At 48.0% G+C, this 26,314-nt stretch overlaps 1 long non-coding RNA gene across 1 annotated transcript in view; it reads left to right on the top strand.

Moving 5' to 3' along the window:
* LOC130889074 (uncharacterized) overlaps nucleotides 1-26,314 on the top strand; it is a 203,021-nt gene that overhangs the window by 84,821 nt on the left and 91,886 nt on the right. The window contains exon 4 of the long non-coding RNA XR_009058487.1: nucleotides 23,808-23,920. This is a non-coding gene — a long non-coding RNA (uncharacterized LOC130889074). The remainder of the gene's footprint in view (nucleotides 1-23,807; nucleotides 23,921-26,314) is intronic.

The raw sequence follows: 26,314 nt of genomic DNA on the forward strand, positions 1-26,314 counted from the left end.
AAGAGGTTAAAACTAATGGGCCAAGCAGTGTTTAAAAGAATACAGTTTCTGTGTAATTATTTCGGGGCATAAGCTAGCCATGCGGACGGCCGGGTGCCGGGGACACAGCCCTGCTGCTCTTATTACTACACCTGGGTTCCGATGCCCCAGACATAGTTTAACAGTCTCTGTGTAAGGGCTGGAAGCTTCTGCCAGGGTAATTTTTCTTCACAGCTTCTTTCTGGGCAGCTGCTTCTTGAGTGTGTGAGATTTTTTTTCTTTTTTCTTTTTCTTTTTCTTTTTGTCTACGGAGGAAATGGGAAACAGCTGACAAGTGAGTTCTTGAAGTCACCTAGCAGGTTCCCTTAATCTCCATGTTCTGTGTCTTCCAGAGGCTTTTTCTCTTTTTACTTCCTCTCTATTCTGCCCTGGATGACCCTTTGTGCCTCAGTTTCCCCAAATGTACACAGGGGAGCATGAGAACACTCATCAGTGTCTTCCTTGGGTTGCTTGTCATGGTTAAACATATCAGGTCCCGTGGTAGCGCATGCCTTTAATCCCAGCACTCAGGTGGCAGAGAAAAGTTCGAGGCCAGCCTGGTCTACAGAGCGAGTTCCAGGACAGGCTTCAAAGCCACAGAGAAACCCTGTTTCATCCCCCCCCCCCAAAATCCTATCCCGAAAGTGCTTGTATGCTGGACTAGCTGCAGGCTGCCATGACTGTTGGGGTGGTGGGGGCCTTGTTAGCTGTTCCCCTTTCAAAACAAGTCCAAACATTTTGCATATTCTGCAGAGAGAAGATCTAAACTCCAGAATCCAAAAACCTCCAAGCATCCCCATAACCTCTTGGTGAGGTGTGTGATCTGGGACGGTAGCCAAAAGAGCTGACATTCCATTCATTCTTGGTGGGAAGTTGTGGGCCATCACTAGTAAAAACAGCAAGCCTCCTTCCTTGGACCCCTTCCTCTGGACTCCGCCAGGTTTTTAAGTGCATTTAGCAGAACCTATGGATCATACCCCTCGGTGTACCAGCTGTCGAGCTGTGTATTGACTGTGTGACAGACTGTCATTTATCCTATCAGACTGAAGCCCTAGTTGTTCCTGTGGATTCTTTAGCATGTGACTGTAGACAGAGGAGTCTTGTTTTGGAGTTTTGCATAGTGGTAGTGGTGGTGGTAGGGGGGTTGAGATCTAAAGTCCCGTGATTCTAGAGCGAGCATGTTTGACAACCTTTAATTGCAAACCTTTTCTATCTCTTTTTGTACCCGTTCATTCTTTTCTGCTCATGTGTACATCCATCTATCTGTCCATCTCTCCATCTGTACATCAGCTTATCTGTCTTACCCACTTATTTCTCCTTCCATTCTACCCATCCATCCGAACACTCACTCCTGTCATCCATTCATACTTCTGTCAATTCACATACTCACCCATCTTATTTCTGCATTAATCTTGCACCCACTCAAAAACTCATGGGTCTATCCATCTATCAACCCATTAGCTGCCTTTCTACTCATCCACATGCTTACCCACTAAATTATCTGTTACTTCATTCGCCTGTCTGTCCACTTACCCACCCACATATTCCTTATCTATCAATCCATCTGTGCACGCATTCATCTATAAACCCGTCCATCCCTCGTATCTACACACTGGCCTATGAGACAGTCACCGGTCCATCCTCCCACCTACACTTACTGACTAGCCCTCTAGACTGGGCCTCTGGACCAGTCCTGAAAAAACAGAAAAGAGGAAAATGGATGCAGGTCTCAAAGATTCAGGTACGAGTAGGAGATAGATATTTGGATAAAAGAGGAAGCCCAAATGTAGCAAGTACTGTGATTTAAAATGGTACAGGCTATTCTAATGATGACAGAGGAGGCCGGCAACCTCTGAGATCCCTTTACCAAGGATGAGGCCTCTCTTGCAAGAACCCTAGGCTTGTCTTCCTGAGGAGGGGCACTCCCTGTCTACAACCTTAAGAGGTCCCTTTGAGCCACAGGAATCTGTGCTGGAGAGTTTCTAATTGCCGGCTTTGCTGCAGAAAAAGTGAGAAGGGAAGAAAGGAAGAAAGAGAAAGGCAGATCAGCCTTGCTGCTGTACGTTGAGTTTATGGTTCCAGACCTCCATTTCCTGGACCTGATTTGTGTGGGAGGCACGTAATTGCCCTCCTGCAGCCAGTGCTAGCTACAGCGTCTGCTGGTCGTGCTGACTCTGTGCGGTGGTGGCGTCTGGCCCAAACAGACCTCCTCTCTGTCTCCTTGGTTAGTAATCGGTGGCCAAGGGCAGAGCGGAGCCTGTGTTTCCACCGGGTAGCCACCTCGCACAGTGAAGCAGTTCAGTGAGACTAAAGGTGTGCTGGATTAAGGTTCCTCAGCCCTGCTCCCCACAAGGGAGAGCACAGACCAACAGGATTTCTAACGAGCAGCTCTGCTTGGCCCAGGGAAGCTGGAATATTGTGTGCCAGCGTGGGCAGTCAGATAGCTGGCTGATGAAGGCGTTGGCATTCGCCTTCAGACCTCGTGTTCCCTGCGGCTCTGCCTTTTGCCCCTGCTCTCAACAGCATCAATGCTTCACCCGTCTGTGTTGGTCAGCCCAGGACAGTAAGAGCCGTTGGATTCAGACAGAGCCAACGGTAGAGAGAAAAGAACAGATGGCCCTGGAGGCAGCTTGTGAAGTGGGATGGCAAAGCCCAGTCATGGCCTTCCTGAGGTAGGGATCTGGGTTAGTGTGCGAGCACACGTGGTCCCCCTTCCAAAAGAGTCACAGGGAAAAGGCCTTTTGGAATTGGCACTGCCAACTTAGCTTCTCTGGTTGCTCAGCAAACGGGAACTCGTTCATCCTCTCTGGTCTGCAGTCTCACTTGGTGCAGATAACAGAATCATACTGCCATCAATGTCTATGGCTTTTCAAGTAGCTTTATGTGCTGCCTGAAGGACCCTGGGTCCTCAAGACAACAGAAAGAACACTAGGCTAGGATCCCAGGGGACCACGTTCCCATGACCTTTGGGGAGCTGCCTGGCTCCTTTGCAGGGCCCTTCTTTCAAGGCCTTACCAGGCCCACTATCCAAAAGCCTGGGCTTCTTATGGATTTGGCATGTTCAGGAATGGGAGAGAACCTCCAAGTCCTTATCCTATGGCCCACCATCCCTGTTCTAATTTTTTTATTATTATTATTTACTACTCTCTGCAGCTTGTGGGGATTTCACAAGTCAGGTGCCACTTGCCTAAGTGTCCCTAGCCAGGCAGGGAGCATGTTTCTCCTTGTGACTAAACAGAGAAAGACACATCCACCGATGGGCGATTAACTCCACCCTCACCCCAAGCAAAACCTTTTCTCTACCTTACACCCACCCACAGTTCATGCTCTGGTTACCCAGACACTTTGAGGGTCATTTTCATCTGTGATTCTGAGATCATTCATTGCCCAGGGAATTGCAAAGTAAAGCCTGAGTCACGGCCACATGAAAACCCGCACTCATGAACTCACTGCGAATGTCCAGCCCAGCCACATGGACACTCATCAGTCATGTACTGATTGCCAGCCCTTGTAAACAAGTGTCAGGAAGAGGATGAATAGCTAGAACTCGGAACTGACCTCCGTTTGGCTCACTCTCTGTAGTAAGTGATACAGCAAATCCCCTTTGCCAAGCGAACTGAGTAAGTGCTGGGAAGGATCTGGGCTGGGTAGCTGCTACTCAGAAGCCCATTTTTTCCACATTAAAAGATTTATTTTGTTACATAAAAATTATTAGCATGTATTAATTATTCACAGTAACACATTTCAGTGTGTTTTGTACAACTATACTATTTTGATCACTTCGTTCCCTATGCCCTCTTTTGTTCCCCCATCATTCCTGCTCAGTCTGATAAACTCAGTGAACCCTGATTATTCTCCTGTTCTTACTGTGATGTGTGTCTGTGTATTCCCATGACTTTACATGACACTGCTGTTACCTGGGTGTTTCTGCGTCTGTATATTCATTAGCTTCTCTGTTCCTGTTTGTTCCATCGATAATCCCTGACCACATGCCTATTTTCTAGAGAGGTGAATGAGTTAATACACAGGAAGGCTTAGAACAGTGCTTCCTGGCGGATGTATGGTAAACACTTGTTAAATGTTAACTATGGATACTGGTGTGCCTGGAACGCCAGCCGTCCCCAGCTGATTTGTGTGCTTGCCAAAAGTTAGTTGTGTTGGTAATTGTATATTACATAAGCGGGGGAAGCTGGAGTTTCCCACGAGGTGGTCCCTGAAAAGCAAGCATAGTTCTTTGGAGAAAATGGATAACATTACCAAATGACTTGGAGGCAAAACAGTTGGGAAAGAAAGAAGGCAGGACAAAGCTGTAGGGAGCCTGCATTCCATACGTTACAGACAACTAGGCTTTGTGTTCCTGGGAGGAACGGAAATCTGGTATTGCAGGTACCCACACGTGAGTTTGTTTTTTCCTGGGAAAGGGAATTTGTACCTATAGTCAGTGGACCAGAGGAAATTCCTTCCCTTCCATTGGCTGACTGACATGCAGCCCTCAGACAGCGTTAAGTCTTGGTGCTTTTCAGGGTCATCTACTCTTTAAACAGAACAGCAGTGGTGAAGTTAGGTAAGGACTTGTTTTCTCCAAGGCTGTTCAACTGCTAGAAACTGCCTACCAACAACCCAGATTTATGGGGTGGTTGCAGGGCTGGCAGGACTCTGTAATAAGATGGGGTACTGGTTATGTTTTGACGGGGTATAAAGAAGGCTGTCTGGGGGACCTTGTGTCCTAATGTGGGGAGGAAGAGCACCATCAATGGCACAAATCATTAAAATGTGGAGATAACCCAGTTAATGCTGCCTTGCAAGCCTGAGGACCTGAGTTCAATCCCCAGGATCCATGTAAAGAAGCTGAACATAGTGTTGCATGCTCACAATCCCAGTGATGGGGAAACAAGAACTAAGGAAGATCACTGGGACAGCCTACAGACTACATGTTGAATTATAGGACATTGAGAAATCATTTCTCAGAGGAGATAAAAAAAAAAGGTAGATTGCATTGGTCCACTGGCTTCCATATGCATCCATGCATATGTGCATGGGCACACACGCACAGCCATGCATGCATGCATGCATACATACATACAAATGTGCACTTGATGGACTCTCCACATGCATCACGCATATGTTCATGGGCACATGTGCATATATAGTCATACATACATACAAATGTGCACTTGATGGACTCTCCACATACATCCATGCATATGTGCATGGGTACACGTGCACACATAGTCACAGATACATACAAATGTACACCGATGGGCTTACTATCCACAGAGAGAGAAGTGGTCAGGGACCTAGAGGAGCAACTGGAAAGAGGCCTGAGGGGTCCTTGCAGAATCGCACTCGGCAGCAGAGCAGAAAGACAACAGCTCGTGGCAGATTTAGAGAGTGGCTTAACAAGCAGAGAAATTAAGAACAGGCCTGGGAGAACCGAGGAAGCCTGAAAGGTTTTCTGAAGAAGGGAAGGAAGTTTGCACGCTGTGAGGGACTGTGTGCAGAGCAAAGCCCCCACAGGCAGGAGAGTGGCTCCTGCACCGCCTCACAGTGAGAGCCCTGAGAAAGGGGCTTCGTGTAGTAACTGCAAACATCAGGTGTGAAGTCTGAGGCAGAGCTCACTTCATGGTTTGGACAGATTTAGAATACGTCATAGAACACTCCTCCATGGCACCCCGCTAGGATGAGAGACAGGGGTCACTCGAGGTCACAGCCAGTGAGGGGCAGAGCTAGAAACAGCTGTTGGTGGTTAGTTTTTTTTTTTTTCTTTCAGAGTCTGAGTATCCTCCACCCCCTCCCACACTTGTCCTACTTACTCTAAATATCTGGCCCTTATTTGAAGTGGCTTCTCTTTCAGTGGCATTTTTCTGAGGATGACAAGAGCTTCACCCTCGAGTTCCGTTTGCTCTTCTTTCCTGGAGCATAGAGGACTGAACCCAGAGCTGCACATAATAGAGCAAATACCAGCTCTACTACTGAGCTCGACCCACCCATGTCTTCCTTTGGTTTCTATGGTTTCCTCTGCCTAGATTTCTCCTCCCCACCTTGTCTAGACCTCTCTGTGTCCTTCTGAGGCTTGCTTTATTCTCTTTCTCCCTCTCTCTCCCTTCACCCCCTCTCTTTCTTTCTTACTGTTTTGTTTTTTATTTCTTTAAATGGCGACAACATCTCACAATGGACTTCAGGTTAGCCTTGAGGCCAAGATTCTCCTGTCTCAGCCCTCTGAGTGCTAGGATGATAATCATGCTCAGAACACCTGACTTTGAGGGGACTTTGTGTCTGCCTCACGGGGTAGCTGTGAAGTCCCCAAGGAAGAAAGACTTTGTTCGTCAGCAGTATCTTGCTAGCTCTGCTGCTCACACCTATAGAGAAACCCAGGGTGGCCAGTGCAGAGAGGGGTCTTATAGGGCTGGCCTCTCGTCTTTATTAACTCTGGGCACTACTGTGTGCCTCGACTGCTGGCCCATCCCGGTGCAAGGAGAGCCGGTGGGGATGCTTAACAGAACAGGAGTGACTTGTAGATGCTGGGAAAGCCATTCCCTAACACAGCTGGTGGCATGAGATCACTGCACGCTAGCCACTTAAGAGGTCACCAGGCCCCAAAGGGTGTCATGGAGTCATGGAACTATTGGAACGCATCAGCCACCAAGCCTCTTCCCTGAGTTTTGCTATACCATGTTTTGGGTAAGGTTTTGTAGTTTCAGGGGAAATTTTCTCACGCTGCCTCAGTTGTCGCTCAGACTGTTCTAATCTTATCAGATGACTCAACCAATGAAGAGGGCCAGCGAATGGAAATGCCCAACCTCACTCCCGGGCAGGATTGAGAGTGGAGGCATACCGGGGCAACCATTGTCGCTGTGCCCACATGATACTTCTGATCCCAACCAGCCTCTTATATTTTTGCATGTAAAGAAGTCAGAATGGCAGATGGGACGTTCAGTGTTTGATGAGATTGGTTCCTGTAGGCTCATATGTTTGGTCTCCAGTTGGTGGAACTGGTTGGGAAGGACTAGGAGGCCTTGTTGGAGATACTTCATTGGGAGCAGGCTTTGAAATTTCAAAAGATTTGCTCCCTTTCTCTTTCTGCCTCCTACTGTGGATCAAGAGGAGAGCTCTTAACTGCTATTCCAGCCCGTCAGGACTCTTGCTCCTTGTAACCCAATTAACCTCTTTCTTTTGTTAATAATGGCTTTTGTCATGACAATAGAAAACTAAGACCTGAGCCCAGCACACCATCCACCTTTAATCTCAACATTCAGGGAGCAGAGACAGGTGGATCTCATTGAGTTTAAGGCCAACCTGGCCTACCAAGTGAGTTCCAGGACAGGCTCCAAAGCTACAGAGAAACCTGTCTCAGAAAAAAAAAAAAAAAAAGGAGGTGGGGGTGGGGGGGCGGGGACTAAGACAGGCCATCCGGTTGTTTACAATAAGTGAAACTGAGCCCAAAATGTTCATAACCCAGCTGATAAAAGCAAGGATAAGATGTAGGGGATCAGCAAAGGCCCTTGCTCCTCGAATCCTGGTGACCCGAGTTTGTTCTCTGAAACCCATGTAAAATGAAAGGAGAGCACAGAGTCTACAAACTTATACTTGCGTACCGTGGCATGCACACACACGCATTTCATACACGCGTGCACACATACATCATGCTCATACATACAATGATAGGTTTTTAAAATGCTGGGCTATCAGGCTGACGAGTTTTTTCAGCTCAGTGCCCTCCCTGAGCCCGGGCACCTGATACGATGTAAGAATGTGGAGCGCTCACTGCGCGTGCCCAGTCTCTGTATCTCTCACCGTCTGGACTACACTCATCATACACATAGCTTGTGGGAAAGTGTTCTCCTCCTGCCCCGTTCACTTCCCTAGTCCCGGAAATCGTTCCTGGCACATGCCAATCCAGTAGCTTTTGGTGACAAAGACTGTCTCCTCTTGGCCCGTGGAATCTGGGGAATACAAGTTCAGGAATCTCCAGAGCCTGGGGCACAGCGCGAGGCAGGAAGCCACTTCTGCAGAGCTCCGAGGAGGAGACAGGCCATCCTGGTAACTGTCAGGCTCCCCGGTGTACCAGGCTCCTCCTGTTGTATAAGCAGCTGTCACCTCAGCGATTCTCAGCATCAGGCTTCCCAAGACCAGATTGAACATTAAACAAACAGTGACTGCTTTATAAATATTTAACTCCCACTGTTTAGGAATTGCTCGGGGCAGGAGACAAAATAAGAGTTCCTGACCGTCTGCCGCATGACTCTCTGTCGTGGTGTTGGACGGTGGGGGTCAGAGTTGGGGGTGGGTGGCTCAGAGGCAGAAGCACAGTTTCCCATGTTTGGGGGGGTATGCATGGGGGGGATAAGTGTGTATGCACTCATCAAATTGTTTAAATCTATTCTAGAGCCACCCTCTCAGCAAGCTGGGACCTGCCGTTTCTGGTGCTATTGCTATAGTCCAGTGATGGCAGTCCTTATTTGAACCTCACCCTTTCCCCTTCTCCCTTTCTTCCCTCCCCAGCCCCATCCATCATGGGGGATCAAACCTAAGGCCTGGAGATGCAAGACACCCACCCTATTGTATATCTTCAGCCCCTTCATTTTTAAATATGTCGGTTTTATTGAGATATAATTCATATACACCCCAACCCACCCATACAATAGGATGCTTTCTATATATTCGTGGAACTTGAAATTGTTACCACAGTCGATTTTAGAACATTCCTGTCAATCATATTCACTTTTCACATCTTGTCTCCCCATCACCTCTTACTGACACCCCTACCCCCACCCCCAGTTTCCTGAGTCCTAGGAAGTCACGGATCTACTTCCTGTCCCAGTGGACGTGTCTGTTCTGAAAATGTCATAAATGAGGTCATGTGACATATTCTGCTATGACTGGCTTCTTCTATTTTCAGGAATTCTCTCTTTCAAGGTTCTTCATGTCGCATCTGTCAGTCTGTCCTTTCCTCTTTTTCATGGATGAATAATGTTCCGTGTGTGAGCATCACACACTTTGTTGACCGTGCTTCTGTGATGGACCTTTGGGGACAGCCACACTCTAGCTGAAGGATTACGACAGGGTTGACCCAGTATTGTGTGATGAAGGCAAAGCTGACCTCATGCTGGAAAGATCTAGAAGGTCAGGCTTAGGTGCGTGGTGGACATAACGTCTCTTCGGTGGATAAGATGTGAGCTTTACTTGGCACTAACTGTATTCAGAGAGAGACCCAGCTAACTCACAGTATTATATAATCCTGCTGAAGGGCTGCCTCCCAGAGGCTGCTCTGCTTTTCAGTTGTTTGGATGGGAGACTAGGAGATGTCAGTGTCCTTGGCTGATGGATTTGGTTTAGGAGAAAGGCATGAGGAGGCACGGCTTCTTGTCCTTTTTACCTCCTGCAGGCTACTGGCTGCAGGCACCGGGTCCCTGGCACTCACAAAGAGACAGGCAGCGTCTGGAGGGAAAGTCAAGAGTTTAAGCTAGTGTGCCTCCCGATCACCTCAGTCATTTAGCCATACTTCAGAGTGAGATGCTGTGAAGGCCTGCACCAGATGCCCCGTGCTGGGCAGCACATAACACCCAGATACCAAAAGTCCCAACATCCATCTTCTCTGAAGATAAGCTTTGTTTGGGAAGTTGCGTATTGCAGCTGTCTCAGGGCCAAAGAGGCTGCCCTCTCTGACATCCACTGCATCCTATCCCAGAGCCTGCCTCGCTGCTTCCCAGCTTCAAACCCTCTGCAGACAGATCCCCCTTCTTGGTCCCCTTTGATGACTCTGTCTGGAGATCCTTGACCGTCCATCTGTGCTTCTCACTCCTAGGCCCGAGAGCTTCCTGGGTTGCCCTGGTGAGTGTTTCATTTTGGTTGGTTTTGATTTCCGCCTTTTCAGGCTAATCAGACACCAGGAAAGGTCTGCACTGAATCACAGTCGTGGCTGTTCCCCTGCTTCCTCCGTCCCTCCCTGCCTTCCCACTGAGCATCCTTTCCTGGGCCAGCAATGACCTCAGCAGCAGGCAGCCCAGCTGTGGGGACAAGCACCATCCTGCTCTTCAGAAGCCAGGGACTGCCCATGTTAACTTGGGCCTTCCACTTCCCAGACTAGTCAGTCCACTGAGGCCTCCTTCTCAGCACTGATGGGAAGAGCCAGAGTGACGCAGGCAGTGACACCGTGGAGTGATTACCTCTGCGCAGAGGCTGGGACAATGCCCCAAAGGACTTCTAGACTCTGCCTTTACAACCTTTGCCAGCTGGGAGATGCCATTTTGCCATCACTGGCTCTGTTTCCCTGGTACCTTCTTCCTTTTCCCTCTGACCCGTTGAAAGCCTTCTTAAAGGCCATGTTAAAATGCCACCTTCTCTTGGAAGCCCTCCTGAAGTGCCTGTGAGTGACACTGAGGCTTCCCAGCAGAGCCCCGAGGAGGAGGAGGAGCTGTGGGGTTGTTCTTACTCTGCTCTAGGGTGTAGAGGGAGATATACTACAGGAGGAGAGCATGTTTGAGGGTCAGGTGGGGGCATTGCAATCAGTCACCTCCCCTTACTTGATGGGTGACTTCAAGCAAGCGGCAGCTTCCCTAGATGTTGTGAGCAAGCCATAGGGCTACCCCGTGCATGCTAGGGCCTTTGTATGTGCTCAAGCAGGAGCAGTCTCTCGCTGCAGACATGGTGGGTCAATCTGCTAGCGGAGCGTCATGAAGCAGAGAGATGAGAGATAGCATATGGCTGGTAGGTGAGGGACATCTCCTGCTGCTACAGACGCTGTTGGGTCAGATTTAGTGATGGTCCCTTCCCCACACCTAGGGTGACGATGCCTGCTCCCCTAACCTGTCTTCAAGAGGAACCCCATTTGATCACTTAGCCCAGAATACCCTTCGCCACTGGCATTTCTTCCTCTGAATTGTCAACATCCTGACCCAGTCTGCCCTCTGGCTGTCAAGCATCCTTGTCTGTGCTATATATATTCTGAGGGGGAGACCAGTTTCTTCTCAGGACCATTCATCAGCACTGTTAACTGAACTGAAAAACACTGAAGAGTTAGTAAAGCTCAGGCTTGGGGTGTCTGTGAGGGTGTTTTCAGAGAAGATAGAACCCACACTGAATATAGGCAGTACTATCCTCTAGGCTTTGGGCCTAGACTCAATAGAACAGGAAGGGTAGGAGGCAACTAACTTATTCTCTGTCTCTCTTTCTTTCTGCTTCCTGGTTGCCACAATGTGAGTTGTTCTCCATTACACTCTTGCTGTGATGGATCGACCATAAGCCAAGATAACACTTTCCCCCTAAAGTTGTTCCAGGTACTATTTGGCAACAAGAACAATTGATACCCTCCCCACCCTCCCACCCCCCCTCCCCCGCAAAGCTCCATTGTACCGGTCTGAAGAAATAGTCAGTCCTAGCCTGCTTTCACAAGCATCACTTGAGTCACTGTCTGGCGTATCTCTACACCCCACCAGAGCCTAGATCCAGAGAGCTGAGCTTAAAACAGGGCCAAAAGATTACCATGCCGTGGACATGGGGACCTCGGCTCAGTTTTGAGATTTGTCCACAGTAGAATTCAGCTTTTTCATTACCATCATACCATCATCCCAACCTCCTGCCTCTCCCAGGCAGGGCACACAGATGAGAGGGAGGTGACCAGTCACTTTCCACCTCCTGTCCCCCCGAACCCGGGCCCTGCCTCTGTTTGTGTCTGGCAATGCCTTCTGTGTCCTTTGATGGGACACACTGCTTCTCCTAGCCTGCCTGGCTGTGGTGGCTGTGGAACGGGGCTGAGAATAAGCCTGTGTCCGAGGCAGCCCTCCAAATACAGCAAGGCTAGCCTGACCTTTAAATAGATGGGCTCCGAGCCACTCAGTTCCTGGAAGTTTGAAGAAAGTCAGCCTTTAAAGAGATGTGCCTTGCAACCTCAGGAAAGATCTGTGTGTTTGCCGAGGCCGTAATTTACTGCTGCTTTTGCAGTTCTTGATATGTGGCTGTGTAGCCGCTGGGAGCCAACATGCCAGTGTTAGGAGGGGGAAATCCTCAAGTATTTTAATATACCCCTGCTTGAAGCAAGATAAACATATGTATTGTGCTTCATGAGAGAGGCGTGGTGGGGAGAAGGCAGAGGCCTGGCAAGGCATGAAAGGTCCTTTTAAGCCGAACTCTGAGGGTTTTCTTTCCTCCTTTTTATTTGTAAGCAAAGCTGGCATGAGTAGATGATGCTGGGATCTACTTGGCTGCTTTGAAACTAGTGGCTCCCGAGACAGGCAGACTGCTCCGTCCCCTCCCTAAGCCATAAACCACCCACCACCCGCCATCTTGCCTCGTCCCACTAAAAAAACCGAAGAAGCAAAGGCTGTCCTCGTCACCCTTGACTGAGGTGGCTGACTTTCTCGCGGGAAACTTTTCCTGTCACGTCTCTCCCTTTGCCGTCATGCCAAGGGAAGAAGGCTAATAAAGGTGGACGGTGGGGGTTTGTCACATGGGAGTACCCGACAGCTCACATCGGGGAGATTTGCTTCCGTAAAACTGGCTGTTAAGCCTAGAAGTAGCAAGGTCACGAGAGGAGGGTGTTGGAATAGGACCAGAAGGAAGGAGATGAGGGGACGGGATGTGACCCTGAAATCTGGACAGTTAGGAAAGCTCGAGTGGCCAGCTGACAGATGTCAATTACACGGCAGGGTCAACTTTAGGTTTTACCTTGAAGTCGATTCCCAGGGCCCTCGAGGTGGGAAGTCCAGGTGAAGCATCCTTAGGTCAGGTGAGGTTTTCTGCTAACATGACATAGGGAAAAATGACTTGTTCTGCACCCCCAGATTTTCTGAAAATTTCTAAGTTTGTTTTATAGATTAAAATCAACCAATCAGAAGAGGAGTTAATTCCCTTTCATGAAATCTCAAACAAACCTAGCTTTTGATTCTGATTCTTCAAACTTCATGGAGGAGTGAGTTCAACCAGAGACCTTAAGCCCACTGTGCCTTGGCTTTTTGAAGAGAAGGTGTATGTGTTTGTGTGTGCGTGCATGTGCACGTGTGTGTACGTTCTGCAGAGCTGGATGCAAGTGCAGACTCCACAAATAATCCCCTTGCAGCCAGTTCTCTCTTCCCTTCTGTACTACGTCATAGATTGCAACCATGTGAATTGACTCCATTGAATTTTTAGAATTTGCTCAATCTGGCTAGTGCCTTCTGGTGTGTGCAGGGAGATAGTTGTGTTTCTGAGACAGTCTCTTCTGCTTGCTGCTTGTGAGAGACACCCCCATTCATGATTATTTTCAGGGTCCCTGGTGGATCTGAGCACTTTATTTCCCCCCCTGGCATTGCCAGGGACCCCTGTGCAGACTTTACAGCAGGCTCAGAACCCTGTGTCTTTCTTGTGCTTTAATTATCTGTCTTGGATGGGATGGGACCATGTTTCTCACTAGGACCCAGATTGGCAAGTATTGAAGGTGTATTTTGTACAGATGGAGACTGGTATTCTGCCACCAGAGTGGTAGCCTTACCAGTATGTACCAGGGCATGAGGGCATGTGAGTCAATTTCCGCCTTGCATTGAGCCAAGGAGAATCCCCACCCAGGTCTCCGTCCACCACTCTAATGCAGCTTGTGTTTACACAGTCCCGAGGTTCTCCTTCTCCTGTTTTTGCCAATCCCCAAATACGGCCATGGCCAGAAAGTGAGAGGGTGCCTCTTATGTAAGGCCCTGTGTGCTGGTCCCCAGACAATGCCATTTCCTTGCCTGGCCATGTGTGACTGCATAACACCGCTTGACTCATTTCCTTTGGAAAACTTGGCAGGGCCACGTTGCCCTGTTTCCTGCTTCTGTCACACAGATTCCTGGGAATACCACCCCTCACTGTGTTGCTGCTCTGGGGGTCTGAGATCGGAATGACAAGGAGGCTGTGCCACTGGATCCTTGATATGGGTCTGCTAGAGATTTAGAGAGACAGCCAGAACTATGTTCAGAGTTAGAGTACCAGAGGAGGAATGGACAGACTCTCCCAACCTTTGTGCTGAGAATTTTGGACATCTGTGACATTTAAAAGCCCTTACATGCTTTCTAAAACTATGGGGATCCCATTCTTGTGAGGCAGAACAGAATATCTGAAAGGGTTTGGGGAAGGTGAAAGAACTTTGCAACTCATTTTATATTTTTGAGACACTGTCTCATGTCACCCAAGCTGGCCTCAAATTCATTGTGTATAGTTGAAGATAGCCTTGAACTCCTGATCCTCATCCCTTCTTCACGGCCTGAGAGCTGGGGTTTGTAGGCATGCATGCGTCATACAGACTGCTGGATTCATGATGGTTACCTGCCAGCTGCTCACTGGAGAAGCAGTGTTGGTATAGGGTCCACAGTCACTGCTGAGGCAGGCAGGGCTGGGGTTAAAACAACGTTGGAGGATTGTTTTGTTCTGCCTGAGAGGTTGTACCTGCATATGCTGGGGTCCAACCAGGCACTATTCAAATTTTCTTTTCTTCCTTTAAGTCTTTCTTCATTGACATGAAGACAGCAGTATCTCTTACCTGTTGGTTGTTCCCATGAACAACAGTATATCCCTTTCATCTCTGTCTTTCCTCTAGAGCAGCGGTTCTCAACCTTCTCAATGCTGCGACACTTTAATACAGTTTCTCCTGTTGTGGTGACTCCCTCACCCCCAACTGTAACATTTTTTGTTACTACTTCATAACGGTAATTTTGCTACTGTTATGAATCATAATGTAAATATTTTGGAAATAGAGGCTTGCCAAACAGGTCGTGACACTGTTCCAGAGGTTAATTTGATGCCTATTCAGAGAGGCCAGGTAGGTATATATTTCTCAGTCTCTCTGTCTGTCTCTGTCTGTCTGCCTGTCTATGAATGCATGCATGCATATATCTGTCTTCCCTATATGCTAATCAGACAGATCACTCACTAGACAGTATCTATTGTGTGCTTGGCCCTGGGATAGGTGTTTTCATTCAATTCTCAACATGAATTCATCCTTTGTGGCAGATCATTTATTTCTTGTCATAAGGGAATAAATGGAGTTTCAAATAGATAAAATGCCTTGTGTCTAGTCATACAGCTAGTCTATATCAGAACCACACATAAGTCCACTGTCTGGCCTTTAGCCCATGGAAGGTGAAACAGAGCTGACCCAGTGACAAGAGCAGGACCTCTGGCTGTGACCAGGGGAAGTTCTGAAGCTTGCTGAACTTCAGTTTCTTACCCAGAAAGCATCATGACCACAGCACTTACTCCATAGCATCACTGAGAATATACGCTAAAGCCAGGTCCTTCCTATAGAATAAAATGTATCCAGCGTGGGTGCTTGGACCATCCCTCGTTTGGGTAGAGTTGACCGAGAGTTCTACAGTCTGATGCTTCTGAAAGGGGTTGGCGAGAGTTGTGGACACAAGGAAGGACATGCTGTGAGATGTGGGCCGTTGGAGTTTTCAGGGTGTTGGGGGCTGAGTGAGGAGTGGCCCTGAGACAAGAGTTGGGCACCTTGCTTTCTCCAGGCAAAAGTGTTTCCAGCTAAGACTCTGCTTAGCTGCACATATCCTGGTAATGCCCTTGCTTTGCTCATAAAGGATGAGGTTGTGCCGGCCCTGGTTTCTGTGACTGCCCAGATGCTGACTGGTCACTGTCTCAATCTCCTTCCCCAGAGAGTACATCCTCAAAGACCAGCAAGGAGAGGGGGCGGGGTGTGTCGTAGCTTCCTTTAGGACCAGTTGTGTTCTGTCATGCATCCGGTGTACAAGAACCAGGCCACATTGGAAAGGGAACCTTTCAGGGAGCAGAAGCCTTAGCTTCAGATTCTTGGGCAGGACCACGCCCACTGTGTCACCTGGCTTGGCTCCACCTCTACCTAGCCAGCTGTTCTATCCAGTAACCTCTTCTTCTAGGGGACTCTGGTGGCCATGGGTGTTCTTAATGACAGAGCCCCAGAAAAAAGGCACCTCTGTGTACATAATCATTTGACCCTTTGGGGAGTTGACACAGAAAGTAGCTTTCAGGTAGAGGGGGAATAAAGTATGTGACTTTATTATTTATGGAGTAAAGTCCACTATCACGACAGACCCAACTACTATGCCACTGAGTTTTGCCTCCTGCATCCTCCTCATGTGATTATCTTACATTGATTCCATTTCTTTTCCTTCCCATGCCCATCCTCCTTCCACAAATGCATGGCACCTGCTTGCCCACCATTCATGAAACCACTGGCTGCATCGTCTAATTAATCTTTATGTATGCAAGACAGGTCATTATCATTAGTAGCTATCTAGAGGTCAAACTCAAGGTTCGGGAAGGCAAGATACTTTTGAGTCTCAGTAAGTGACGGAGGTAGGATTTGAATGCCAGATTCTTCATTACCCCAAATCACGACCTTTTACGTGGCTGTGTCTGGCTGACGGCTGTGTGGACATCTGTGCCTGGGTCTCTTTAGTTTCTTCTCACCCTGTTCTTGCTTTGGTTCTTCAAAGCAGCCTCGTCCCCCTCAAGACTGCAGCCAGCTGGACATCACTGGGTTTGTGTCCTCTGTGTATGACCTCCTTGATTGTCTGCTCAAGGAATGAAGCCATGTGGAGAATAAGAATGTCTTCTTATAGGGGAGGGGTGAAGGGAATCCATTGACCCGTCTTGGCCCCTCACATTGTTCTAGAAACAGTGCCTTTCACCTTTAGCAGGTTCAGACTGCCATTCGTGACAGCTGCAGTTACCTGTGAGAGAAATTGGAAATAATTTGTTTCCAGAGAGGGAGTGCAGCCTAGCAGGCTACAGGTCCCTGAAGATGTCCCATCCTAGGATGGCGCAAGCCAAACTGGATTTCTTCTAATGCACAGGTGAAATCCCACCGTTTCCAAAGGCTGTATTGTCGACCACTCGAACACGGCTGTGTGAACTGACCATGGGGCATGCTCCTGAGTACGGGCGGGTTGGGGATGTGAAGGAAAAGCCTTACCTTACGGTTGCATCCTGTGGTTTCACAAATGTATGCATTTGAAAGCTCCTAGCGAGACAGATGGCATGAACTCCAACTGAAGATCCCTTTGGGGTTCTGACATTTGTTTTCTTCGAGTGTTTAGAGGAAAATGACACCTTTGAAAAGTGACGCCATTTGTTCTGAGAGCTGCAAAACCATAATGCACCGAACAGAAAGATTTGTGCTCTGCTGGACACGAGCTAAATTCCAACTGCATTTTTATTGCTTTGGCCTAGGGTTCTGCTGTGACAGGTGCATTGCTCTGTTAGGGATGATGTCAAGAATTGCGCCATGGGGGTGTGTGATGTAGAAATGCTGCTTTCTTTCTCTCTGTGATATTAGATAAGGGGCTGCAGGTGACTGCTTTCTCTCTGGAGGCCAATGCTTTATGATTGCTGAGGAGGAAAGGGCGCCTGTTCAGTGGTGCTCCCCCCCACCCCGACTCAGCCTTCATTCTCTTCAACAGTCGTTAATGAAGGGTCCTCAATGTAATCTCAGCCTCAGCCTCCATGTTTGGAGCCACCCTCCCACCGCGTCCCTCCAACCTTGACCCCTCCCCATGAAAGGTCAACACCACTCCCAGAGGCTATTTAAACTGCTCCCCAGAAAATAGACACATGGTTTTCCCTCTTCTTCTCCGGTGGTGGTGGTGGTCGCGTTGGCAGTCCTGTTGGCGGCTTCCCATTTCTCCTCGGGGGGCCACCTGGGAGCGCAGGTGTCTAATTAAACCTGGATATCTTTTAATTTGGTCTGATTTGGTTTGATTGGGATTATTTTGCATCGGCCGAGTGGCTTGGTTAGGGAATGTTCCTAACACTCATGTGTGGGGACTAAGTTAGGGTTCTGTGCCCTGATATGGTATGAATGGGGCATAGAAACTTTGTGGAGTGGGAGGAGCTGAGACATCAGAAGAACAGGGTAGATAGGATATGACTTGAGGTGAATGGACAAAGGACACATTTAAAAGTCATCTCAGACAGGTGCTTCATGGTCTTGGGCATTGTGTTCCACAAAACCTGCATTTTGTTCTCAAGGGCCTACGTGGCCTTTACTCTTCTGGCCACTTGTACTTCCTAGAGCCACCTCCTGCTACTGTCTGTCACACACACACACACACACACACACACAGAGAGAGAGAGAGAGAGAGAGAGAGAGTCATTGTATTGTGATGGTGCTTGTCAAGTTAGGCGAGGCTGAGAGTTGAAGAAAGTTTTACCCTCTTGTGACTAAGAGATGCCAGAAACAAACTTGAGGCCACATTGGAGGGGTTATGCATTCCTGTACACTTCCCAGGTCCTCAGAATCTGGAGGAAGATGAAGGGATGAGTTTTCCATGTGGAAAGTTCCCTTCCCACTGGACCCTGCTCTTTCTTTACAGTCAAGTGATGGGGTATTATTGATCTTGTTAGCTATTTAAAAATCTTTTAAAAAGTAGTTACATAGATGATTACCCACTTAGTTTGCTTTCTGAGTGAAAGGTAGGCATTAGTCTGCCACCATGCTGTATAGGGTTGCTGTGAAAATTCAGTCTATCAGTGCATGCATGGAGAACACTCAGAATATTGGATTAGACCCTTTGATATGGTCAGCATTCAACTTCCGAGTATCCTCATTGTATCTGGTCGGTAGTAGACACTCAATATATGTCTGCTGTCTTTGGGTGGAAATGATGTCCCTTATTCAGTGGGCATGCTAGGGTCTCAACTTCCTGCTGAAGAATACACCTCTGTAATGCCATCTTTGTCCTGTAAGTGTTTATTTGAACGTTCTGACTGTGAGCATCATGCCTCCGACGAATTGTGGTGTCTGGATGTGGGAGAATCCACATCTCTCCCCACCGTGCTCAGGCTTTGGGCTCACGTTCCCATCATCAAGCCCCGTTAGGTTACTTGTCTTCTAGCCGATGTAAAGCGCTCTCCATGAAGCAAACCTGAAGGAAGAAGGCTGACTGACTTTGGCTCACAGTTCAAGAGTAGCCCATCATCATAGGGAACTGCGGTGACAGCTCGCCAGCTGCTCCCAATTCATCCTCAGTCAGAAATAGGATGCTGGTGCTCACCCTTCTTTCTCCTTTTTTGTGCTGTCTAGAACCCCAATGTTGTGTGGTATTTTGACTGTGCTCTGACAAATAAAACTTGCTTGGAGTCAGAGAGCAGACCAGCCACCAGTTGCTTCCTACCTCTACTGAAGTTCCATGATCCTCTTACTTACTACTTCCTGTTTCCTCTCTGTCTCCAGTTCTCCAAACCTCTATGGTCAGCTAGCGGCTACCTCCAACCTTTAGCTCCAAACACAATCAAAGCCTCACACATCATTAACACAATCAAAATATCAGACAACACTCCAGTCCGTGGGGTAGCATGGCCAATATTCAGGGAGAGTTTGCTCACCTCATTTAACCTAAAAGAGATAGATAATCCTTCACAGGTGTGCCCAGAGGCTCATCTTTTCAGTGATTTTAGATCCTGTCAGGTTGGCAGTCAGTACTAAGCATTGCAAGTTCCCAGCCTGGCCCTGAACTTGGGTCTTTTTCTAAAGATGCATCCTACCGTGAGGTGTTCCATGGGGCCTTTTGCCTATGGACCCATATTTGGGGTCAGAGTCTTGACTCCCTTGCCACAGTCGTCCCAAGCCCTAGTCTCCTCCCACCTTAGTAGACTTTCAGTTGGAGTCTAGTCCTGCCTTCCCAGTTCTTTCCTGAACACACACCCACCCCCAACCACGTGTGAGGTATTGTTTTTCCGCTTTGTGTTTGGAAGGGAATCTTTTAAATTGCTTGGCTTATCTAAACTTAACCCCGGTCTGTTTGCCTGGGACAAAGGAAAGAAATCAGTGCAGTTTGGTGCTGGCGAGCTCACAGCTGCCTCTCATTAACATATCATCTTATTTGCATTTTTGATCCGGTCCGGAAACTGCTGCTACTATGTCTCCCCTTTGACCTGTGATGGCCTCTTGATGCTGGGAGGGGGGCAGGGTGTGCAGCCACCCATTCTACAGCTGTTGAACTAGACACAGTGAGAGCCCAGGGCTTTCCTGTGAGTGATAGTTCCGGCGTGACTATGAAATCTCCAGTACCATAGAGCTGACTCATCCTGGCATCTGGTGTGTTTGTCATTTCAGGTACCCGAGCCTCCAGCTTCAGCATCTTTCAAGAGAAAGCAAAGTCCATAGTTTTGCGTCAGTCCTTACCCATTGAAATAGTGACTGTTCTGAAACTGTTAAGTTTGTGAGATTTTTTGAGGTGCCATTTTAACTCAGATTATCATCCTATCTTGGGCCTTTCTTCTAAGAAAGAATAGAATGTGCTAGGTGGGGCTTGGGGATTGGGGTCTGGGTGTGCTCTCTGGGCCACATAGAGACGGGGGGGGGGGGGATGACATGGGTGACTCCATTTCTGCATCTGAGGAAGTAGTGCTTGATGTTGGTACCAGTGCTCATCCTAGCATGGGGTCTGACTTCTCGTAGGCCTTCAGGAATACTACATGAAAGGACAGATTTCTTGAACCTCCAGAATCATTTCATGGGATGAATTTCAACCCAGCTCTTCTCTGTGTTTGAACTTTTGTGAGGCTCTGCCTGTGCTAGCTGTAAAAATGGATTGTGTTAAGTCTAATGCAAATCAGTAAGCAGTGTTTTAGTGAGTGGTAGAGACACTTTCCTTGTTTGGCCTAAGGATGATCAAGTTACAGTGACCTGTACAAGATCTAAACTAAGGTGTGTCTGTCTCCTACTGTTGACATCTTGGACCTGATCTTTCAACACCTGGCTGTCCTGTGCATTTTAATAGTCCCCATCTCCCTTTTCCTACTTCATACCAGCAGCTCCACAAAACCCAACCCTAGTTTTGACAACTCAACATGATTCCAGACATCAACTGTTCCCTAGTGGGAAGTGGAGAGTGCAAAGTCTCTCATTTATTGGAGACAGCATCTCTTTAAACCTAATAGAGCTGGCACAGACCCATCTAGAGAGCTTTGTGTCTAAGGATAAGTTGACACGTAACTTGGTGTACTACTTTTCCCCTTGCTGTTACTAAAGGAACCTTTCATTGTGGCTCACTGTTTGATGGTACAATTTATCATGGTGTGAGAGCAATTGTAGTTCTGGCATCAGGAGCTTGAGGTGGCTGGTTGCATGGCATCATGGTCAAGAAACAGAGACAGGTGAATGCTGGTTCTCATCTGGAGTCCTCTTTTTTTTTTTTTTTTTTTTTTTTTAAAACTCAATACTAGACCCCAGTCCATGGGATGCTGCTGGTCAGGTTCATTGGGTTGGGATTTCATGCCTTAGATTTCTTTCTGTAAACGCCCTCACAGAACATCTAGAAGTCACCTACAAAGAGTACCCCAAATTTAGTCAAGTTAACAATGAAGATTAACCCCCGTGCTTGGTCATGGAACATTTTCAGTGTTGGAAGTGAAGTTCATGCCTGTCGTATAAGAGGAACATGCTTTTCTTTTCCTGACTGTCTGACCTTGAACATTTGCTCAGCATCCCGGATGGAAAGCCATCCCGTGTTCTTAGAGCTCAGACTTACATGTGAGAGCAAAACAAGGTTGTGAAATATTTCGTTTTCTATTGGTGCTCTAGAAAATGCTGGCAGTCCCTTTATGACTGACACAAACATCTTCAGGAAAATGGTTCTCAGCTCTTGTGTGAGGTTCAGTTGACATTTTCTGTGTAGCCGTAGAGAAGAGATTCAGGTCCCAAGATCTGCGTCTGCATAAAACCAGCTTGGTTCAGGGCCTGAGCTCTGACTGTGGTTTCTATATCTACCACTTGCTAGCCAGCCTGAGACCTTGCCTGACTTTCACCATCTCAGTCTGTTCAGCTATAAAATGAGGCCTAATAAGCATGCTAACATCACACAGTTAAACAGTTAGGGATTCAGAGGGAGCCATTGGTCTCTCTGGGGCTTGTCCATTGGTCCTCCTTGATTCTAATCTAATAGTTGTTTCAATTGTATAGTTCTATTCTGGAGGTTCAGACATTTAGGGGAAACATAGTCAGCTTGTTCCTCTGTCCCCAGTGCTATGGAAAAATGATATTGACAGTAGGAATGGTGGTCACAGGGACAGCTGGATGTCTCATTGGTAACGGTCAACCGGGTCCCTTTGAAGTGGTTTTAAGGCCAATTTGGTAACTTGATTTGGAAAGTGGTATTGATGACTGTGAGGGCCCGGGCTGCCCATTAGCTGCTGTCTGGGTTGGCAAATTGGTTTAAATGGAATGAACGCGGTCTCTTCCTCCCCAGGGCTCATGGCTAAGGGCCAGGCTCTTTGTCAGGGAAAAAAATCTCCTGGGCAAAAAGACAAGTGAAAAGGTTCCCTGGAGCCTGCTGCTGTTTTTCATATGTGAATTCTGCTCTCCTCTGTGGGCAAGGCCAGGAGCTGATAACACTGGACAATGAGCTGGCCTGGGTGGGTGGGTGAGGGGCAAAGTAGTTCAAAGGGAATGGATAGTGACCAGTGCTAGGCACTGCTTTTCCAAGGACTGCTTATCTGTCCTCCCCATGAGTGACACTATGCTTGATGACACCCTGGTTTCTTTTTCATTTCTTGTGTTTCTTTACCAGTCAGTGTTGCTGGGGTGAACTTTCCGGTGTTCCCTATGAGAGGCAAGTGTTTAAACTTCTTGGGGGTTCACACAGGGAAGCCAGCAACACTGCTGCCTTTAAATCTGCTGAATATTTTCTATCACCCATGACGTCAAGCTATTTCCAGAACAGTCCTCCCAGTTTGTACCCCTACTCACTGGGTGTGAAGCCCCATTTCCCACGTTATCACACACCTCTGCTGGGTCACTGGATTGCCAGTTTGATGGGTAAGGTGCACATCTGCTTGGTTTTCTTATTGCCAGCAGCTAGGTGTCCTGTGTGTGGGCGCTCACTATGTGTGAGGAAAGAGCGCAGAGGCAGCTCGTCTACTCATGGCCTTCCTGCCCCCACGTGCACATCACTATTCACTATACTTGCCAAGCAATTATTTGGTACCACTTATTCTAATGATTATATTGGGTACCTGCTATAGGTGACATGTGCCTGGTGCCAGGGATATAGAGAATAACATATGAACATGGCTCTGTCGTGGTGGGTATAGAGGCAAAGGGGAACGGTATTAAGTATGTTTTTAAATTTATTTTTATTTTATGTGTATTGATGTTTTGCCAAGGGTGTCGGGTTCCCTGGAACTGGAATAACAGACAGTTGTGAGGTGCCACGTGGGTGCTGAGACTTGAACCCAGGGCCTCCGGAAGGACAGTCAGTGTTCTTAACCATTAGCCATCTCTCCAGCCCCAGTATTAAGTATTTGTAAGCGGAAGAAGCTAATGCTTAGAAAACATCTTCCATTCTCCTGAATGGTTTCAAGTAGCTTTGCCACTCAGCACAGAAAGGAAACCATGGTCTTGTCCCCCATCTCTCTAGGAGAAAGTGGTGTTTCCCAAGGAGAGGAGAACAGAGAAACAGGGGAAAGATAAGGGCAATGCTTTTTAAGGATGAAGAGAGGAGCTTTTGGTTGGTAAGTGCTCACTGTGTGCTCGACCCCCTGGGAAGAGCTCAACCTAGGGCCAGGCCATAGTGAACCTCAGAGGTTCACAAGTCAAACTTCAGTTCCTTGATTCTTCAGTGGTCACTATGTCAACCGCTCATCTTCTGTATGGAAGAGCTGGGCAGAACCACGCTGCACACTCCTGTTCCTCTGAGAAGCTTTCGCAAGAGCAGCAGGTTCCTGGCCCTGTGTGAACACCACATGGTATATCTTACCTCCACAGGCATAGAGGCTTTGAATGGGATGCCGAAGAAAAGGAGCTGGCATGGTTAAGTGACACACTCTCCATGTTTCCTCATCCCTTGTAGAGAGCCGAGTTCTGTCACCATGGACGCTGGCAGTGGCATTTTCATTCCCGTGGCAAGCAGTCAGTCCTGAGGTGGAAAAATTACCTGTGAGAGCTGGCTTGTAAACAACGCAGGTGAGAAGGAGTTGTTTCAAGATGAGGGAGATCCACTCTCTTGGTCTCATGAGCCTGTTGGTCTCTCTGAGGAGACACATAGATCTGTCTCACAGTGGGAATGTGACTCTGGCTAGACCGAAGTCAAGGTTTTCTTCAGAAACACTGGTGTATCTATCAGGCATGGAAAGTTTCAGGAGAAGGTGGTGGCTGCTACCTACAGTCTAGTCTAATCATGACCCTTAGAGTGTATAATGACATCCTAGCCTTCCATCTCAGAATATGACTGTGGTCCCAAATAGGGTCTTTGAAGAGGTTATTTTTTTCAGCGAGGCCTCAAGTGTGGGTCCTCAGCCTGTGTGACTGGTGTGAGAAGAGGATATTGAGACACTCATGCCTTCCACGGAAGACAGCTGAGGCATTTGAGAGAGACGGCCACAGCTAAGGCAAGGGAAGAGGTCTCAGGTGAAGTGGACCTGGCTGAGTCCTGGTCTTGTGTAGATTGGTAACTTGAGAACTATGAGGAAATGACTTTCCCAGCCTGCGATAATTTGTCGCTTCTGTTCTCTGAGAAAAATACGGTGACAGAGTGAGTCATTTTGCCTTCGTAGCCATCTTTTGGTCTCAGGTGTAAAAGGGGGCCTTGGACTGTCTGCCTCAGGCTGTGGAATCTAGAGCTGATTTGAAAAGCTCCCGGTAACTGCCTTACCACAGGCCAGGCCCTGTTTGAAACCCTTTTGGAAACTGAATACAGGACATCTTTTTGTGGGCCTTTTTGGGAGGAGATGCTTCCATTCCCCCTTACAGCTGAGTGAGGGGACCCCAGAACCCTTGACTGTCTTACCTGATGGTGCTCAGCCAGGAAGGGGTTTAGCAGCTTAAGAACTATTATGTTGTTCTTTGGAGCCCCTATGCCCAATCCCTCCCCAGTACCTAGATTATAGGACACACACTGAAGACAGATTCCCAGAGACAAGATCCTTTATGTTCTGTTTGGTGCACTGTAGACATCAGAAGCTGTGTGTGTGTGTGTGTGTGTGTGTGTGTGCATGTGTGTGCACGCGCGCAAGTGCGTGTGCATGTGCGTGCTCGCTCTAGCCCTCCTTTACTGTCGCTGCTCCAAAGGCCCCTTTGCTTCTGTTCTCTCTCCTCAGACCTCATCTTCATTGACATTGGCTTTCATCCCAGAACTCAGCCTGGCATGCAGACCTGCCCTGTAATCTTCACACCTCACAGGGCTAAATCAACAGGGGGTGGCTTTTGGGAAATGACTTGTCCCTATGAATCTGTCCTTTCCTCCCCAGCTCCCTCTAATCTTTCTTTCCATGTGCAGTTTCCAGGGCCCCGGCCGGCATTCTCTGCCGCTTTTTAAAGAAGCACCTCTCATCGTTGACCAGTGTCCGACTCCAGGGAAGGGAGGGCAGTGCTAGCCCTGGACTTACACAGAATTTACGGAAAAATGCATCACCCTGAGCGTGGGCCTGCCAAGGCACCCACCCAAGCCAGCCCTGCCCGGGTTGGATGCACTGACCGCCTTAGTCACTGGCCAGAGACACTGTGCTTGCTGGAGCCTTAGTCTACCCCACCTCTCTGATGGCTGAGTTCCTGGAAAAGCTTTACGCCATGGGACGTGGGTTTTTCCCTCCTGCTATATAAGTGGAGCTCTCATCAGCTGTGCTCTTATTCAGTGTCAGGGACTGTACTGAGCCTTTCAGACATAGCTTGTGAGTATGCGTGAACACACATGCATGCGTGTGCCCATATGCATGCAGAGGTTAGAGGTTTTTGTTGAGTATCTTCTGCAATCTTTCTTTTTTTAAAGATTTATTTTTCAGACCTTTAATTCCAGCACTTGGGTGGCCAGGCAAATGGATGTGTTTATGTTCAAGGTCAGTCAGGTCTACATAGGGAGTTCCACAAAGACCCTGTCTCAAAATAAATAAATAAGTAAGTAAATAAATAAAAAAAAAATAAAAAGCCACAAACAAAAAAAAAAAAAAAACCCCAAAACTCCAAGATCTGTTTTTAATATTTTTAATTTTGTTTATGTATTTTGCCCGTGTGTACGAGTGCAGGTGCCCACAGATGCCAGAGCCTTTGGATCCCCTGGGGCTAGAGTTCTAGGCAAATGATCCTGGTGGCTGACTGACCTGGGGTCCTCTAAAAGGACAGTGAGTTCTCTGGACAGCTGAGTCAGTTCTCTACCCATAAGCCCCTCCCTCGCCACTCTTTATTTCTTAGAAAAGAGTATCTTGCTGAACCTGGCTGCTCCTGTCTCCGTCCCTCAGCCCAGACATTATAAGTATAGACTGCCATGCCTAGCTTTTTACGTGTGTGCTTCACATTCAAACTCTCGAGTCCTCGTGCTTGCTTGGGAAAAACACTTTACAAATAGAACCATCTCTTCAACAAGCC

Source organism: Chionomys nivalis, chromosome 17 (assembly GCF_950005125.1).
Source record: "Chionomys nivalis chromosome 17, mChiNiv1.1, whole genome shotgun sequence".
Classification (NCBI taxonomy): domain Eukaryota; kingdom Metazoa; phylum Chordata; class Mammalia; order Rodentia; family Cricetidae; genus Chionomys; species Chionomys nivalis.